The sequence below is a fragment of the Bombina bombina genome, chromosome 4, assembly GCF_027579735.1.
Source record: "Bombina bombina isolate aBomBom1 chromosome 4, aBomBom1.pri, whole genome shotgun sequence".
In the NCBI taxonomy this organism is placed as follows: Eukaryota; Metazoa; Chordata; class Amphibia; order Anura; family Bombinatoridae; genus Bombina; species Bombina bombina.
This window is the reverse complement of record NC_069502.1, coordinates 224,369,959-224,386,832: the sequence shown is the minus strand read 5'-3', so window position 1 is coordinate 224,386,832 and position 16,874 is coordinate 224,369,959.

Sequence of the window (16,874 nt, the reverse complement as noted above, 5' to 3'; positions counted from 1 at the left end):
AGATGCTTTGTTGGCAAAGCTTGATATTGAATCGACTTACCGCCTTTTGCCACTCCATCCAAATTAATTTCCTCTTATGGGATGTAAGTTTGAGGGTAGCTACTACATAGATCGCTGTTTACCGATGGGTTGTGCTATTTCTTGCTCCTTTTTCGAATGCTTTAGCACATTTTTGCATTGGGCGATAGCCAAGCTAATGGGTGCAGACTCGGTAGCCCACTACTTAGATGATTTTTTGCTAGTGGGGAAAAAGGGATCTAGTAGGTGTTCTCTCATTATGTCAGAAATGAGAAGCCTGATGGGGCAATTTGGTGTTCCCCTAGCCAAGGATAAGACCCAGGGCCTATGTACAAAACTCACTTTTTTTAGGGATAGAGATTGACACCTCAGCTATGGTGTGTAGCTTGCCGTTAGATAAGGTCCAAGAGATGCTGGAATCGGTCAGTACAGCTATGGCTAATCCTTATATGTTGCTGAGGAAGCTTCAATCCCTATTAGGTCTGTTAAATTTTGCATGTAGGGTCATTCCCATGGGTAGGGTCTTCAATAGGAGATTGGAAAGCCATCTTAAAGGCAACCCCAAAGTGTCTGATAGGATCATAGTTTCCCGGGATATGGTCGAGGATCTAAAAGTGTAGGAGGCTTTCTTAAAGGGACACTGAACCCAAAATTCAGATTCAGATAGAGCATGAAATTTTATGCAACTTTCTAATTTACTTCTATTGTCAAATTTTCTTTATTCTCTTGATATCTTTATTTGAAATGCAAGAATATAAGTTTAGATGCCGGCCCATTTTTGGTGAACAACCTAGGTTGTCCTTGCTGATTGGTGGATAAATTCATCCACTAATCAAAAACTGCTGTCCAGAGTCCTAAACCAAGAAAAAAGCTTAGATGCCTTTTTTTCAAATAAAGATAGCAAGAGAATGAAGAAACATTGATAATAGGAGTAAATTAGAAAGTTGCTTAAAATTGCATGCTCTATCTGAATCACGAAAGAAAAAATTTGGGTTCAGTGTCCCTTTAATTCAGTTTAACGGAGTTAGCGTGTGGCGCTTGGGCCCTGTCTCCAGCCAACTTCTGCATTTGTTCACTGACGCTGCAGGTGCGTTCGGTTACGAAATGGTGCGCAGGCCCATGGCCGGGAACATGGGAGCGATTAGGCTTCATAAGGAACCTTGAGTTATTTCCCATTGTGGTGGCAGTTGAGCTCTGGGGGCGGAGGATGCAGAACAAGTCAGTGATATTTTGGATGGATAACATCAGTGTTGTGTTTTCCATTAATAGGCTATCTGCTTCCTCCTCCGCCGTTGTTCATCTGTTGCGGCACATGGTATTGAGATGCCTTCAACTTAACATACATTTTCAGGCTAGACATGTTCCAGGGGTTAACAATGTTTTAGCAGATACCCTTTCCAGGTTTGATTTGTGCCTTTTGCAGCCAAAGACGGCTAACTTGTCCTGATTTTCTTTGGCAGTTGATGGACCTGGCAATTCAATCCCGCTTAGCAGCGTTAGCATTCTTTTATAAGGTCCTGGGGCTCCCGGATCCCAGTAGTTTGTTTTTTTATTAGGCAGGCCCTAAAGGGTTGAGGGAGATCTCAGGGGAAGAAATTAGATGGTAGAGAATCAATTACGCTTGACCGGTTGGAGCGGCTGGTGGTGGTTTTGCCTGAGGTGTGTTCTACCTCGTATGAGGTGTCACTTTTTAAGGCAGCGTTTGTTTTGGCCTTTGCAGGGGCCTTACAAATTGGTGAATTACTATCCCCTAGTAAGAAACAAGTTAATAAAGGCATACAGTGCAGTCACATTAGAGTATATCCCTCATCAATATTACTGTTCATTCCTCATTTTAAAACTGACCAGGAAGCCAGAGGGGCATGGCTCACTCTGCCTCCTCATAAAGACTCCCCTTGCTGCGATAGGGGAGTTTACTAGACACAGACCTGCAGGGATAGGCCAATACCTCATACATAGCGATAGGTCCACCCTGTCACTTTATCAATTTCGTAGAATACTAGCCAGAGTAGTACAGTGGGTAGGGCTGGACCCTTCTAGAATATCACCCCATTCCTTTAGGATCGGGTGCCCACAAATGCAGTCCAGGAAGGGGTATCCGCCCTTAGTATTCAGCACTTAGGGCGATGGCGATCTGACTGCTACAAGTTGTATGTTCGCCCCATGTCCCACAAATAGGAAGAGTTAGGTTGCTGCGTGTGGTTGAAAGGTGGGTCCCCTCCTTTTCTCCTTTTATCCCAGTTGTCCATTACCATGGCTAATTATGTTTTGTTTTCTAGGTGCGGGCAGAGCTGACTCCAGAGTGTGGATCGTAGGCCACTCTTTTATTCACTGGGCGGTGATTCAGGCCCTATATAAAGAAGGGGGGCAGAACTTAGGGTTCTCATCTTCTAGAGTCTCTATTAGGTGGCTAGGTTTGAGGGGCATGTGCTGGCCTCAACTCCCAGGGGTTTTGCAGGATGCCCATAGGCGATGGGGTAAGCCCCATATTATTGTCATTCACCTGGGAGGGAACAATTTTGGAGCAATACTGGCTCTAGACCTAACAAAGATTATATAGTCTGACTTGGGTTGGATTAGGGCCTGACTCCCTGGAATTACATTAGGTTGGTCCAATGTGATAGCTCGACGCCATTGGCGGCATATGTGTTCCGCCGGGGTGGCATACAGGGATAGGAATTAGCTAAATAGGGACATAGGTGGGAGTGTCATTGTTTCACAGATCTTGATTCGCCACAATGCCATTACGGCCGACAAGTGGGAACTGTTTAGGCCCGATGGGGTTCACCTGTCAGATTCAGGGTTAGACATATTCCTAGGTGATATTAAAAGTGCTCTTGCTCCCTTCCTGTAAGTCAGGTCTGGTGGGTGGTAGCAAGTGATAATGAGATGCTATCCCTTGTGGCAGGAGTTCACGGCCAGGAGCGCACAGAGATGGTGAATGAGGGGAGTGATGGCCAGGCTGAGGGGGTGGGGCTGATTACTTCAGTGAACTGGAGTGCCCCGCCCCTAGGGGTAGGCAGGCCAGGAGAACTCGGAAACACCCCTAGTAGCATCTTCACCCAAGCAGAGTTTGCTGTTGCAGTCTAGATCAGGCTGCTGACCTCTTCAGTCTGGAGTTAGGCTTAGCATCTCATTTGCCGCCATCTAATTTAGAGTTTATCAGTTTATTTATTTATATATATGCATTTATATACTGTTAATAAAAGGGGACCAGTGATGGTCTGTTTATTCACAAATATAAAGTGTCTGTGTCTAATTTATGGGAAAGGGTAGAGGGTGAGTTACCTGAAAGTTTAACAAGTTAAAGTTTCCCCCCTTTCCTCAGTTGGGTAAAGGTTCCTCTGGTAGTGAGCTGGTAAGCCTTTAATCCCTTAGGAAAGTGTAGATCCAAATAGGCTCACAGCGCCTTAAGGGTTAAGGCTGGCAATGAGTGGGATAGAGGCATGGGAGTTGCAGTAAGTTGCATCAATGTTGCAGAGCCATGGAGTGGCTTACCTTTTGTCCTGATGAACCTGGATTTCCTCTTCCTCTTTTGCTGCAGGACAAGAAGCTCTCAAGTTGCCCTCCCTCCCTGTTGATGGCGGTTTGAGAATACCATAGGTAGGGTGCTATGGCTGAGATAGGGATAGGTGTTCTAGTCTATGTAAGCCCATAGCTGTAAGTTATAACCTCAATACTAAGACTAGCCGGCAAAATACAGCGTCCCGGTGGTCATGGAGCCTTATGGTTAGTGGGTTTTTGCACCCTAACTGCGGGAGGTCGCGGACAGGAGCGCACGGAGATGGTGAACAGGGGGAGTGATGGCCAGGCTGAGGGGGCGGGCCGATTACGTCAGTCAACTGGAGTGCCCTGCCCCTAGGGGTAGGCAGGCCAGGAGAACTCAGAAACACCCCTAGTAGCATCTCCACCCGAGCAGCGTTTGCTGTTGCAGTCTAGTTCGGGCCGCTGACCTCTTCAGTCCGGCGTTAGGCTTAGCATCTCATTTGCCGCCATCTAATTTAGAGTTTGTCGGTTTATTTATGTATATATATACATTTATATATTGTTAATAAAATGGGACCAGTGATGGTCTGTTTATTCCCAAATATAAAGTGTCTGTGTCTAATTTATGGGAAAGGGTAGAGGGTGAGTTACCTGAAAGTTTAACAAGTTAAAGTTCCCCCCTTTCCTCAGTTGGGGGAAGGTTCCTCTGGTAGTGAGCTGGTAAGCCTTTAATCCCTTATGCACTAAATGGAAAATACTCACAAGCAGCTGTATGGAAAATGTGCCTTTATTAAAAGACAGCCGGAATCTTCTTCATGTAAAACGACTTCCAGTTTAATAAAATATTTTAAAAAATGCTGAATACAGTTAAAACTCTCAACCGGTTTCAGTGGACAAACCACCTTTATATCAGGTGGGTTCCATTTCAGCGGACCTGAAATGGAACCTATTGACGCAGGACTACTCGATTGAGAACTTGTACTTCTGACATCACGCTCAAGATAAATCATTGATCTGATTGGACAGTTATATACACCGCGATCACACAAACGTTTTGACATATACCATATCCCTTTTAACCCTTTTAAAAACCTTTTTATTAATATTTAAATGATATATTTTTATTAAAAAAATTATATATATGTATGTTTAATAGTTTATTTTAATGTGTTTTAAATGTGCTTTGTGCAACTTTTAACCCTTACAGCTTACCTCAGGTCTGATGTCCCAAGTATTGCAGTAGGTGGGACACTCAAGCCAAAATTAAACTTTCAAGATTCAGAAAGAGCACACAATTTTAAGATTTTTTCCAATTTACTTGCATTATCAAGTTTTGCACAATCGTTTTATATTCACACTTTTTTTAGGCACCAGCTCCTACTGAGCATGTGCACAAGCTCACAGGGTATACATATACTAGTCTGTGATTGGCTGATGTCTTTCACATGACACAGGGGGCCGGAAAATGGGAGAAAAAATACATATGCCAGAAAAAAAATCTACTGCTTTTGTGAAATTCTGAGTGTTATTACATTGTCTTTTTTATTATGCACTTGTTAATTATGCAATTCTATTATTTTTAACTGCACTAACAATGCATATTATAAAAATAAAAATATGGTTTAGCAAGTTAATTTGCCCTTCACCTTATAGTTGGCTGTATTTAGATACTCTTCCAAATAAACACCAGTAGTTCTGTTAATGACTAATCTCTTGCTCTGCGTGTGGGTAATACTAAGTCCACCCAAACATCACATTCAGCCTTATAAGAATTTAAAACATTTTAAAGGGGTGCAGGATAACCCTGACTGGACATCTTACCATGTCCTGAATTAACTGACATACAGAGATATGTAAAGACAGATAGCTTTATCAAGAGAAGACAGAAATAGAGAATAGCAAGAGAGACAGAGTAAAATACAGATTTGGCAGACAGGGAAGGGTGCAGACACAGGAATGTGTAAACACATCACTGCATACTTGCTCACTAATAGCTCTTGTGATTATGAAAGGTTGGAATTTTTCAGTTTTGTTCCCATCTTGAGCAGCTAGAATTAGCAAAGGAACTTGCATGTCACAGCTCAGCCTTGTCTCTATTGCCATTAAATAACCTGCAAGGAAATCTTTTTTAAATACTCAGTACTTTGAGAAAATTATGTTTTAGAGCAATCTCATGTTTAAAAGTGTTATGATTCTGATTACATCTCAGTGGGATTTTGTCTAAATCTGTATTTATAGATTTAAAAAACGAACTAAAAATATATTTCATCCTTTTTAGCTGCACCGTAATGCAACTAAAGTTTGAGTTCACTCTAATGCGTTCTGGGTTAAATCGTATTCTTAATATTGTTAAAGGGAAAGGAAGCTAAAATGTTTTCTTTCATGATTCACACACAGAATACACTTTTTTTTTTAAATCTTTTATTTAGACCTGACAATGTAGACAAAATCATAAACAACATCAAGCCATGCAGGACATATGTTATCACAACAAGCAAATAGAACAACAACAAAAAACAGGAAAAAATATGAATAGTATACCTGTGTTCATGTAGTGGACAAATAACGTTTCATATCACATTAAAGTCCTGCACAATATATTAAATGCCTACATTGTCAGGATATTTACATTATTTCCCTATACCTCTTCCCCACTCCCTTATTCCAACACCCGCTTTTATATCAATAAACAAAATTATTCAAAAAGCAGTAAACACAGTAATAATTAAATATACCTTTATATCGTCAAGGTAAGTTATATAGAAATCCTGTTAAACCACTAAGTAATTTGTAGGAACAACCATTTAGGAGTGTATTTCTTACAAAAAAAAAAAAGGAGTGGGAGGTAAGTCGTTCTACCAGATCACTAGCAAAACTAATTCCAAATTTCTAAATAGATAAATCAGCTGATCAATTTTGTTAGGAGGAAAGCTTATAATAAAAAAGTACCATTTTTTAAAGAACATACAAATGTCCCGTTCATTGGTCATATCTGTATTGTATTGTTCCAAAATACATTGCTTTTTTAAATAATTTTTAATTTCTAAAATACATACGCCTAGATTTAGAGTTCTGCGGCCAAAGGGGTGCGTTAGCTACGCGTGTATTTTCCCCCCGCACCTTTTAAATACCGCTGGTATTTAGAGTTCTCTGAAGGGCTGCGTTAGGCTCCAAAAAGGGAGCGTATAGCATAATTTACCGCCACTTCAACTCTAAATACCAGCGGTGCTTACGGACGCAGCCAGCTTAAAAAACGTGCTTGTGCACGATTTCCCCATAGGAAACAATGGGGCAGTTTGAGCTGTAAAAAAACCTAACACCTGCAAAAAAGCAGCGTTCAGCTCCTAACGCAGCCCCATTGTTTCCTATGGGGAAACACTTCCTAAGTCTGCACCTAACACCCTAACATGTACCCGAGTCTAAACACCCCTAACCTTACACTTATTAACCCCTAATCTGCCGCCCCTGCTATCGCTGACCCCTGCATATTATTATTAACCCCTAATCTGCCACTCCGTACACCGCCGCAACCTACATTATCCCTATGTACACCTAATCTGCTGCCCCTAACACCGCCGACCCCTATATTATATTTATTAACCCCTAATCTGCCGACCCGGACCTCACCGCTACTCTAATAAATGTATTAACACCTAAAGCTAAGTCTAACCCTAACACTAACACCCCCCTAAGTTAAATATAATTTAAATCTAACAAAATAAAATAAATCTTATTAAATAAATTATTCCTATTTAAAGCTAAATACTTACCTGTAAAATAAACCCTAATATAGCTACAATATAAATAATAATTATATTGTAGCTATTTTAGGATTAATATTTATTTTACATGCAACTTTGTATTTATTTTAACCAGGTACAATAGCTATTAAATAGTTAATAACTATTTAATAGTTACCTAGTTAAAATAATTACAAAATTACCTGTAAAATAAATCCTAACCTAAGTTACAATTAAACCTAACACTACACTATCAATAAATAAATTTAATAAACTATCTACAATTATATCAACTAAACTAAATTACAAAAAAACCCCCACTAAATTACAAAAAATAAAAAAAGATTACAAGAATTTTAAACTAATTACTCCTACTCTAAGCCCCCTAAAAAAATAACGAAGCCCCCCAAAATAAAAAAAATGCCCTACCCGATTCTAAAATAAAAATTGTAAAGCTCTTTTACCTTACCAGCCCTTAAAAGGGCCTTTTGCGGGGCATGCCCCAAAGAATTCTGCTCTTTTGCCTGTAAAAAATACCCCCCCAACATTACAACCCACCACCCACATACCCCTAATCTAACCCAAACCCCCCTTAAATAAACCTAACACTGGAGGCTTCCGGTGGGAGGAGCGTGAGGAGGACGTGCACGCTCGAGCTCTGTGAGAGGGAGACAACTTACTACCATACCCCGCCAAACTTACTCCTATTGCTGGGGGTGAGAGCCCTGCCTGGGGAGACAAATATACACCAGGAGCGGAAGCCTAACTACACCCGAGTTTATGCCGGTTGGTCCCGGCCGGAGATACGCATCACAGCGCCCTGAAGACGGACCCAGACGCCCGACTCTGACCAAGCCGCACGCCACGGCGTGCGGGACTTTTTGCCCTGCCTGGGTAAAGCTTGCGGCTATCTCTAAAAACCAGCCGGAATCGTCAGCTGTTTTCAAGCACCGGGTGCAGATGGGAGGTGTCCTGACTGCAGCCGGACAGACGGAGAAGCGGCAAAGGAGCTGTGGAGCTGCGGCCTGGAACGCAGCATAAAGAGTGTCACAGGAGCGCAAGTATTAATTCTACCTTTCTTTCTTGCTGGTCAGAGTTCGGAGGGTTTGTGCAAAAGGGGTCATTGAGGTGTCTGTGTTGTCAACCTAGCAAAAAGCCAGAGTGAGAGTCTGGAGAAGCATACAGATCCCAACCTAAGGTACAGACTTTAAAGGGGGCGCTGTGATAGCGGGAGAGTGTGTGGTGTTTCAGAATTAAAAAAAAAAGAAAGAAAACCTCCTCATTTAAAGCTAAGCCGGTCACGGAGGGCAGGGGAGGGTATCATAACAGTAAAGCCTTTTGAAATATGCTGGACTATGAGAATCTATCTAATATACGAGCCATAAGACAACAGTCCCTAAAAATGGAAAGGTTACGTATATTAATCGTACGATTTCTGAAAGAGAGCCCTATGTTGTGGGAGAAGAGGCTGTAAAGTTGGAAACTTTATGCTGTGTCTGGTTCCTGCCGTATTCTGTCTTTCCATGCTTATACGTGCTTGTAAGAAAACGCTAAGGCTAGAACAGATCAGTGGAACTGTTAGGGTAGAAATCTGCAGTTGGACTGATATATAGTCAAAAGGGGAAGGAAAGGAGAAAAGAAGGAGGGAAGAAAAAAAAAGTAAAGATACAGAAAGCCCAAGATCTGGAGATAAAAGGAGGACTAAGAATAAAATCTCCCAATCATATATATGGACTAAGAGAGCAGAAATCAGTCAAAGCTAACATTGTGGCAATTGTCTACGGTCACAGCTTATGCACCGCTTACTGTCAGTAACCTTTATGTATGCTGGCAAGGAAAGTTTCTATTTACAGTATCTTGTGACATTTTCTAGGTGGTGATAAAACTCATCAGGGGTGATAGAACCCTTTAGTTATTGTTTTGATGGCTATTAATGGAATGTTATTGTTGCACTGTATAAACTAAAGTAAACTCAGTGTTAAAGGAAAAAGATACCGAGATTTCAGGGATTTGGTTAACACAGTTAGGGAACAGGGCACCAAGACCTATAATAATTACTCTCTAGGCCGAAACCACCACTCATACAGCGAAAGAAAGATAGAGAGTGCTGTTCTATTGGGACAAAGTATTGATCCCACTATTTTTGTTATAAACTGCAGGGGAATGTCTGTGTTGATGGCTATCAATAGAATTAAATTGTCGTACTGTACAAACTAAAGTAAATCCAGTGTTAAAAGGAAAAGATTCTGAGGGTTCAGGGATCTGGTTAGCATAGCTAGGGTACAGGGCACCAAGGTACACAATAAACAATCTTAAAGCTGAAATTATTACTCACACAGAGAAAGAAAGATAGAGAGCGCCGAGAGGACTGGGGCAGAGTACTGTCCTTATCATTTCGGCTACAAGTCGCGGGGGAGCGTGAACAGTTTTCACAGTCACAGGGTGGGAGGAGACATAGCGAGACAGCTTGAACGGTCAGCTTATTTAGGTATTTTTTTTTTTTTTTTATTTTTTTTTTTGTCACTCAATAAATTACACAGACATTTGAAGCCTCACTTAGATTTCACAGTGGGACTGTAGGGCGAGAAGGGAGAAGGGGGAATAAGGGGAAAACACACACCAGTAAAGCAGATTACACTGGCAACCAATGTTGCAATAACACTTTAGGCACCAATAGGTAAGATTAGTACAAAGTAGACTCCCCCCGTCAGTCACCGGTCAGTAGTAGCCCCGGCACCCAGCAGGCTGAATTAGTGGAAACTGTGTCCAAATAAAAATCTAAATTTTCAGGGTTTAGGTTCTGCAGAACATTGGCTTAAAAATTATATTGTTATACAGAACGACTGTAAGGCATTGTAGCCTGGCCTGTTGGCATGAAAGTATGTAATAACCCCTGTTCTCCGATATAATTTATTTCTCGGTTAACTAGTGGAGTGGTAGCTAGCAAGTTGATGGTGAAGGGTCTTGAGTTCCTGAAACTGAGTGTAAATAAATTAAAATAGACCACACAAAATTACATCAGAAGGGAGGGCAGAGAAGGGGAGAATACATAAAAAAGTTAGAATATCTTTTCCCCACTCAGCAGTGAACATATTATAGCCATTTCCAGAGAGAGGTGCTATTAGTCTCGATGGATAAATACATGGCAAGCACTAAAAATAAGTCCCCGGCCATGCCCCCAAAGAAGGACAGGAAGCAGAGATTAGGACTAGAAGTAAGCAGCGAGGTTAACCCAGAAAGTCCGCTGGTAAATCAGGACACACAAATGACTATAAATCAATTAGCGGATCTTTTACTTCCACAGTTTGAACTGGTGAAAAAAGATATTGCAGGCTTATCGCAGGAGATCAGGCAGTTTTCAGTCAGAATGGCAGAAATAGAGTCCAGGGTTTCAGAAGCAGAAGATAAGCTTAACATTCAAGACATAAATATGAAGGAAAATACGGATAAAATTAAGGCACTTTTGTTAAAGGTGGAAGATCTGGAGGATAGATCCCGCCGAAACAATGTTAGGGTAGTCGGTCTTCCAGAAAGTAGGGAGTTTCAGGACCTTTTAAAATTCGCGGCAGATACACTCCCCAGGTTATTAGGGATTCAGTCAGATAGAGACACATTCCAGGTAGAACGTGCACATAGGGTAGGAAGTATCAGGACCAATATAGATGGAAATACACGTCCCAGGATGGTTTTAATTAGATACCTGAACTTTCAGGATAAGATCAGCATAATGCAACATTTTAGGAAACTACAGACACTAACAATCGAAGGAAAGAATGTTCTGTTATTTCAGGACTTTTCGTTCGAGACTGCCTCCAGAAGGAAAGCCATGGCTCCATTCTGTTCAGGGTTGATCAGAGCTGGGCTTAAAGCAGCTCTGATCTACCCTGCCAAAATAACAGTTTTAACCATGGAAGGGAGAGTAGTGTTAAACTCAGTAAAAGAAGCACAGGATTTTTGCCAGGAGAATAACATAGAAGTCCAAACACGCATTAGCAGGCCATTAGGACATTAAAGGCAATGAGAATGTTCATAATTTTTAAATAAAGGCAATGAGAATGCTCATAAATTTTAAAACCTCAAGAGGGGATCCACATATTGTGAGGGCATTGAAGACTAGAAGATTTCCTCAAAAGGGAAAGATAGTTATCATAATGGTGGGTTACAGGAAGGGGGGGGAATGGGCGGTTTCTTGTGGGAGTCTTATCTTGCTCTTTTCTTCTTTCTTTTTTTCCTCCCCTTTTGTGTTTTTTTTTTTTTTTTTTTTTTTTGCTCTCCACTTTCTTATTTTTTTCTTATTTCTCTTTTCTTTTTTTTCTCCTTTCTTTCTTTCTATTCTTTTCTTATTTTATTTTTTTTCTCTTTTCTCCTTAGATTAAAATGTCAGACCCTTTAAAATTAGTGTCCTGGAATGTGGGGGGCATAACCTCCCCCATTAAGAGGAAAAATGTCTTGAGGTTATTAAAAAGTGAGAAGGCAGACATTATTTTTATGCAGGAATTACACCTAAAGGACCATGAAATAGCAAAACTGAAAGTTAATTGGGTGGCAGAAATTGTCGCCACTCCCTGTAACAGGCGTAAGAGAGGTGTGGCCATTATCATAAATAAAAAGGTTAACTACAAAATCCTCAGTCAAGAGTGTGATCAGCTGGGTAGATTTATAGTCCTCCAGATGCAGATAGAGGGCATCTGTTGGACCTTCTGCAATATTTATGCCCCTAACAAACTTGAGAAAAACTTTTGGCAAAAAATCCAGCAGAAACTTATTCCACACTTGGAACAGAACTTGATTATAGCCGGTGATATGAATCTCACGTTATACCCAGAGATGGATAGGTCCAGAGCTAGAGGCTCTCAGATATATAATAGAGAAGCGAAATTTTTCAGGAATTATATCAAGACGCTAAAATTAAATGACATTTGGCGCCAACAACATCCGGATGCCCGGATATTTTCATGTGAATCTAAGGCTCATAAAAGTTTTTCCCGTATTGATCTGTTCCTAATAAGTCAGCAAGTAGCTAAGCGTCCAATTGAAACTCACATAGCAGACATATTGTTATCTGACCACGCTATTATAAGCTTGCGGGTCTGGCCAGATAAGCGGACTGGAAGTCCTGGGAACTCGTTCCACTTTCCGGCCTATATGAGTCAAAATATACAGTTTTCTAATTGGTTAAACAGAAAGTGGTTAGAATATTGTGACCTGAACAAAGGTTACAATGATAAAACAGAAACCTTTTGGGAAGCAGGGAAAGCCGTCATGCGTGGAGAAATCAAGGGATACATGGTCAAGTTAACACGCAAATTGAAAGCTAGAGAGCTACAAGTGGCCAATCAGCTTAGGAACGCATATAATAGATATCTTCGCTCTCCAAATTCAGTTACATGGAGCGGATACATCTCTGCTAAAAATGTAAGGGAAGATTTTCTCAGGGAGAAATGGGCAGGGGAAGATCTCAAAGCAAGGGCTAAGTTTCAAGGATATCAGGGGGTTGCAGCCAAACATCTGGTTAAATTAACAAAGTTCAGACAAAAGAAAAATACCATAGCAACAATAAAAACTGGTAATAAGGTAATCACGCAAGCGACAGAGATCAGGGAGGCATTCTATAAATACTTCCATAACATATATACCAGCAGTGGAATTGATGAAAAAGCCAAGGCAAAATTTTGGGAAAAAATCAGACTACCTAATATATCTGCAGGGGATCTAGAACAAATTAATGCGGCCATAACAGAGCCAGAAATTGCCAGTGTAATATTAAAGTGCAAATCTGGAAAAGCAGCAGGCCCTGACGGTCTTCCGATCGAATACTATAAAACTCTATCAGCCACAATTGGCATCACATTAAAGAAGCTTTTTAATGATTATTTCCTATCACAGGCCTTAAAGTCTCCTTACTTCACTGACTCAATTGTCACTTTGATATACAAGAAAGGTAAAAAGCCAGAGGATCTAGCGGCATATCGCCCAATCTCCCTGTTAAACCAGGACTATAAAATCCTGATGTCAATTATTGCAGATAGATTAAAGAGAGTCATAGGCAAATTGATACACACAGACCAGACTGGCTTTATCCCGAACAGGAACTCGGTTCGAAACATGAGAAGAGTATTGACAGCGGTGGACCATTTTCACCATGTCGGCCAGCAGAGCCGAAGGGAAGGGCATAATAATAAGGAAAAAGATTTTGCCTTAATTACCATAGATGCTGAAAAAGCTTTCGATTCCATTGAATGGAATCACCTTATAACCTCCCTCGAAAACTTTGGTTTTTCGGGTCATTTGGTCGATATGGTGAGAATGGTCTATAGGAAACCCAGGTCACAGCTTTTAGTGAATGGGGATTTAACGCAATATATTACTTTACAAAAAGGAACTCGTCAGGGTTGCCCACTATCCCCGCTCCTATTTGACCTCGCCCTAGAGCCTTTGGCAGTATATCTACGTCAGACAATACAACCAGTCCAGATTGGTAGGGAGACTCTACTCATCTCACTATATGCCGACGACATATTACTTTTCTTACAAGACACGGTAAATTCCATCCCAAATGTTTTGGATATTATCACAGAGTACAGCACATTCTCTGGTTATAAAATTAATCCCAAGAAATCAGAGCTACTATGGGTCAACAAAACAAGGCAAAGTCATAATTATATTTTTAAGGAGGTAAAGGCTATTAATTATCTAGGGATTAAGATCTCTAGAAATCCCAGGGACTGGTATCAATTAAACTTCAAGGAATTCTTTGATAAAATCCAAGCCAATCTAAATAAATGGAATCTACTTTTCCTGTCAATCTCGGCCAGATGTATGATCATTAAGACAATCATATTTCCTAAAATTCTATTTTTTTTGCAAAATTTACCTCTCCTTGTGACAAGGAAAGACATAGTTAAATATAATAAAGCTTGCTCTTTCTTTATTTGGGGGAAGAAAACACCAAGAATCTCTATAGATAAAATGAGTAATTCTAAAACATATGCGGGATTCGCTATTCCAAATATTAAATATTACAATTTAATAGCATTAGCTAAATTTGGAATAGACTGGCTCACTAACTCAGACTACGTAACATATTACAAGCTAGACACGGAGCTGATTAGACCTTTCAGCCCCCTTGCTATGCTACATTGTCCATATAGGAAGCTGCCCCAGAATGTAGATAGCATGTTAACATTTGCTAATATTATTAAAGGATGGCAGTTATACTGCTCTTTGGTGGGACAGGAATTTCGCGTGTCCCCATACTTACCGATTATCGGGTGTGTGGATTTCCCAGCAGGCTTCAATCACAAAGTATTTTTTGATTGGAAGGAAAAAGGTTTAACCTATTTTTCACAACTAAAAGATGAAAGGGATGGTCAAACACGTACTTTCCAGAGCCTTATAGAACAATATCACCTTCCAACCAATAATTTCTATGCATATCTGCAGGCACGCCATTATATCGAAAAAGCAAATAGAGAAGTGGTAACTGATTGGGGACTGGCCCAAATAATGTTGGGCTTAAAATTATATCAAGCGGGGAAACGGTCAATTTCTTGGTGGTATCAAAAAATACTGACAAATAAGGGCCTGGAGCATATAGACCTGATTAAGGGAAAATTTAATAAATATTTTGAATGGCTACAAGGAGAGGATATATTAAAAAGTATTGAACTTACAGCCGAGGCGACCTCATGTATTAGCTGGAGAGAATCTCAATGCAAAATTATAAATAATTTTTATCTAACTCCAGCCAGAATGGCTAGATGGGGGGAGCCAAAGACAGGGAGCTGTTTTAAGTGCACCCACGTAGGAGCAGACCTCCTACACTGTATCTGGAGCTGCCCAAAAGTCAGACAATACTGGGCCAAGGCCCAGTATTGGCTGAACCGCCATCTTCAGAGCAAAATTGAGCTGCAGGCAGAACACATTTTTTTTCTTAAGAAGTTGGCTACCACGGGGGACAGACAACTGGTTAATTTAGTCATACTGGTAGCCCGCAGTTTGCTCTTTAAAAAATGGAGACAACGAGAAACCCCCTGTATGGGGGAGGTCACCAACACCATCAAAGCGCAGATGCTCGTAGAAAGGCAGAATCTCAGGGTAGACTCAGAAAAGCAGTTCAAGAATTACTTTAAAAAATGGGGAAGTCTGATCAGCTCCTGGTCATCAGAGCAGCAGGGCTACTTCCTAAAGCCTTTCCAGAATGCCACGCCATTTTTAAATCTAATTGTAGCTGGGGTACTGCCTAGGTCATGGTTATTAGAAAGGGCCAGTGCTACATAAGGGTAGCGCTTCTCTTTTTTTTTTTTTTTTTTTTTCTTTCGCTTTCTCCTCTTCTTCTTTTTTCTTTCTTTCCACCGCCACGCTTTTCTCCCACCCCTCCCTTCCCCCCCTTCCCTCTTCCCTCTATGCTTCAATGTTTCAATGCTATGAGCCCCCGGGACGTTTCATGGTGGTGAGACACTTGGATTCCCATCAAAGCATAAATCTAATTGTATATAAACTAGCACTGTTTTCTTTTTTTTCACAAAAGGGAGGTTCAGAATAAGTGGTTTTTTCTTTCTTTTTTTTTCATCTCTTGGGTAGATACTTAATCCCGGTGAGGGAGTTAAAAACCATGTTATTTATGATTTAAAAATCTGCTGTGACATGAATGTATCTACAAAGATTTATCTTGACGAATTGATTATGTTGTTTTATATCCTGAAATTCAATAAAAAAAAAAAAAAAAAAAAAAAAAAAAAAAAAAAAATAAACCTAACACTAAGCCCCTGAAGATCTCCTACCTTGTCTTCACCACGCCGGGTATCACCAATCCGTCCAGAAGAGGGTCCAAAGTCTTCATCCTATCCGGGCAGAAGAGGACATCCGGACCGGCTGAAATCTTCATCCAGGCAGCATCTTCTATCTTCTTCCATCCGGCGCGGAGTGGGACCATCTTCAAGCAGCCAACGCAGAGCCATCCTTCTTCACCGACGGACTAACGACGAATGAAGGTTCCTTTAAGGGACGTCATCCAAGATGGCATCCCTCGAATTCCGATTGGCTGATAGGATTCTATCAGCCAATCGGAATTAAGGTAGGAAAAAACTGATTGGCTGATTGAATCAGCCAATCAGATTCAAGTTCAATCCGATTGGCTTATCCAATCAGCCAATCAGATTGAGCTCACATTCTATTGGCTGTTCCGATCAGCCAATAGACTGCAAGCTCAATCTGATTGGCTGATCCAATCAGCCAATCGGATTGAACTTGAATCTGATTGGCTAATTCAATCAGCCAATCAGATTTTTCCAACCTTAATTCCGATTGGCTGATAGAATCCTATCAGCCAATCGGAATTTGAGGGACGCCATCTTGGATGACGTCCCTTAAAGGAACCTTCATTCGTCGTTAGTCCGTCGGTGAAGAAGCATGGCTCCGCGTCGGCTGCTTGAAGATGGTCCCGCTCCACACCGTATGGAAGAAGATAGAAGATGCCGCCTGGATGAAGATGTCTGCCGGGCTGGATGTCCTCTTCTGCCCGGATAGGATGAAGACTTTGGACCCTCTGGAGGAGCTCTTCTTGCCGGATAGGAGGAAGACTTCGGACCCTCTTCTGGACGGATCGGTGATACCCGGCGTGGTGAAGAC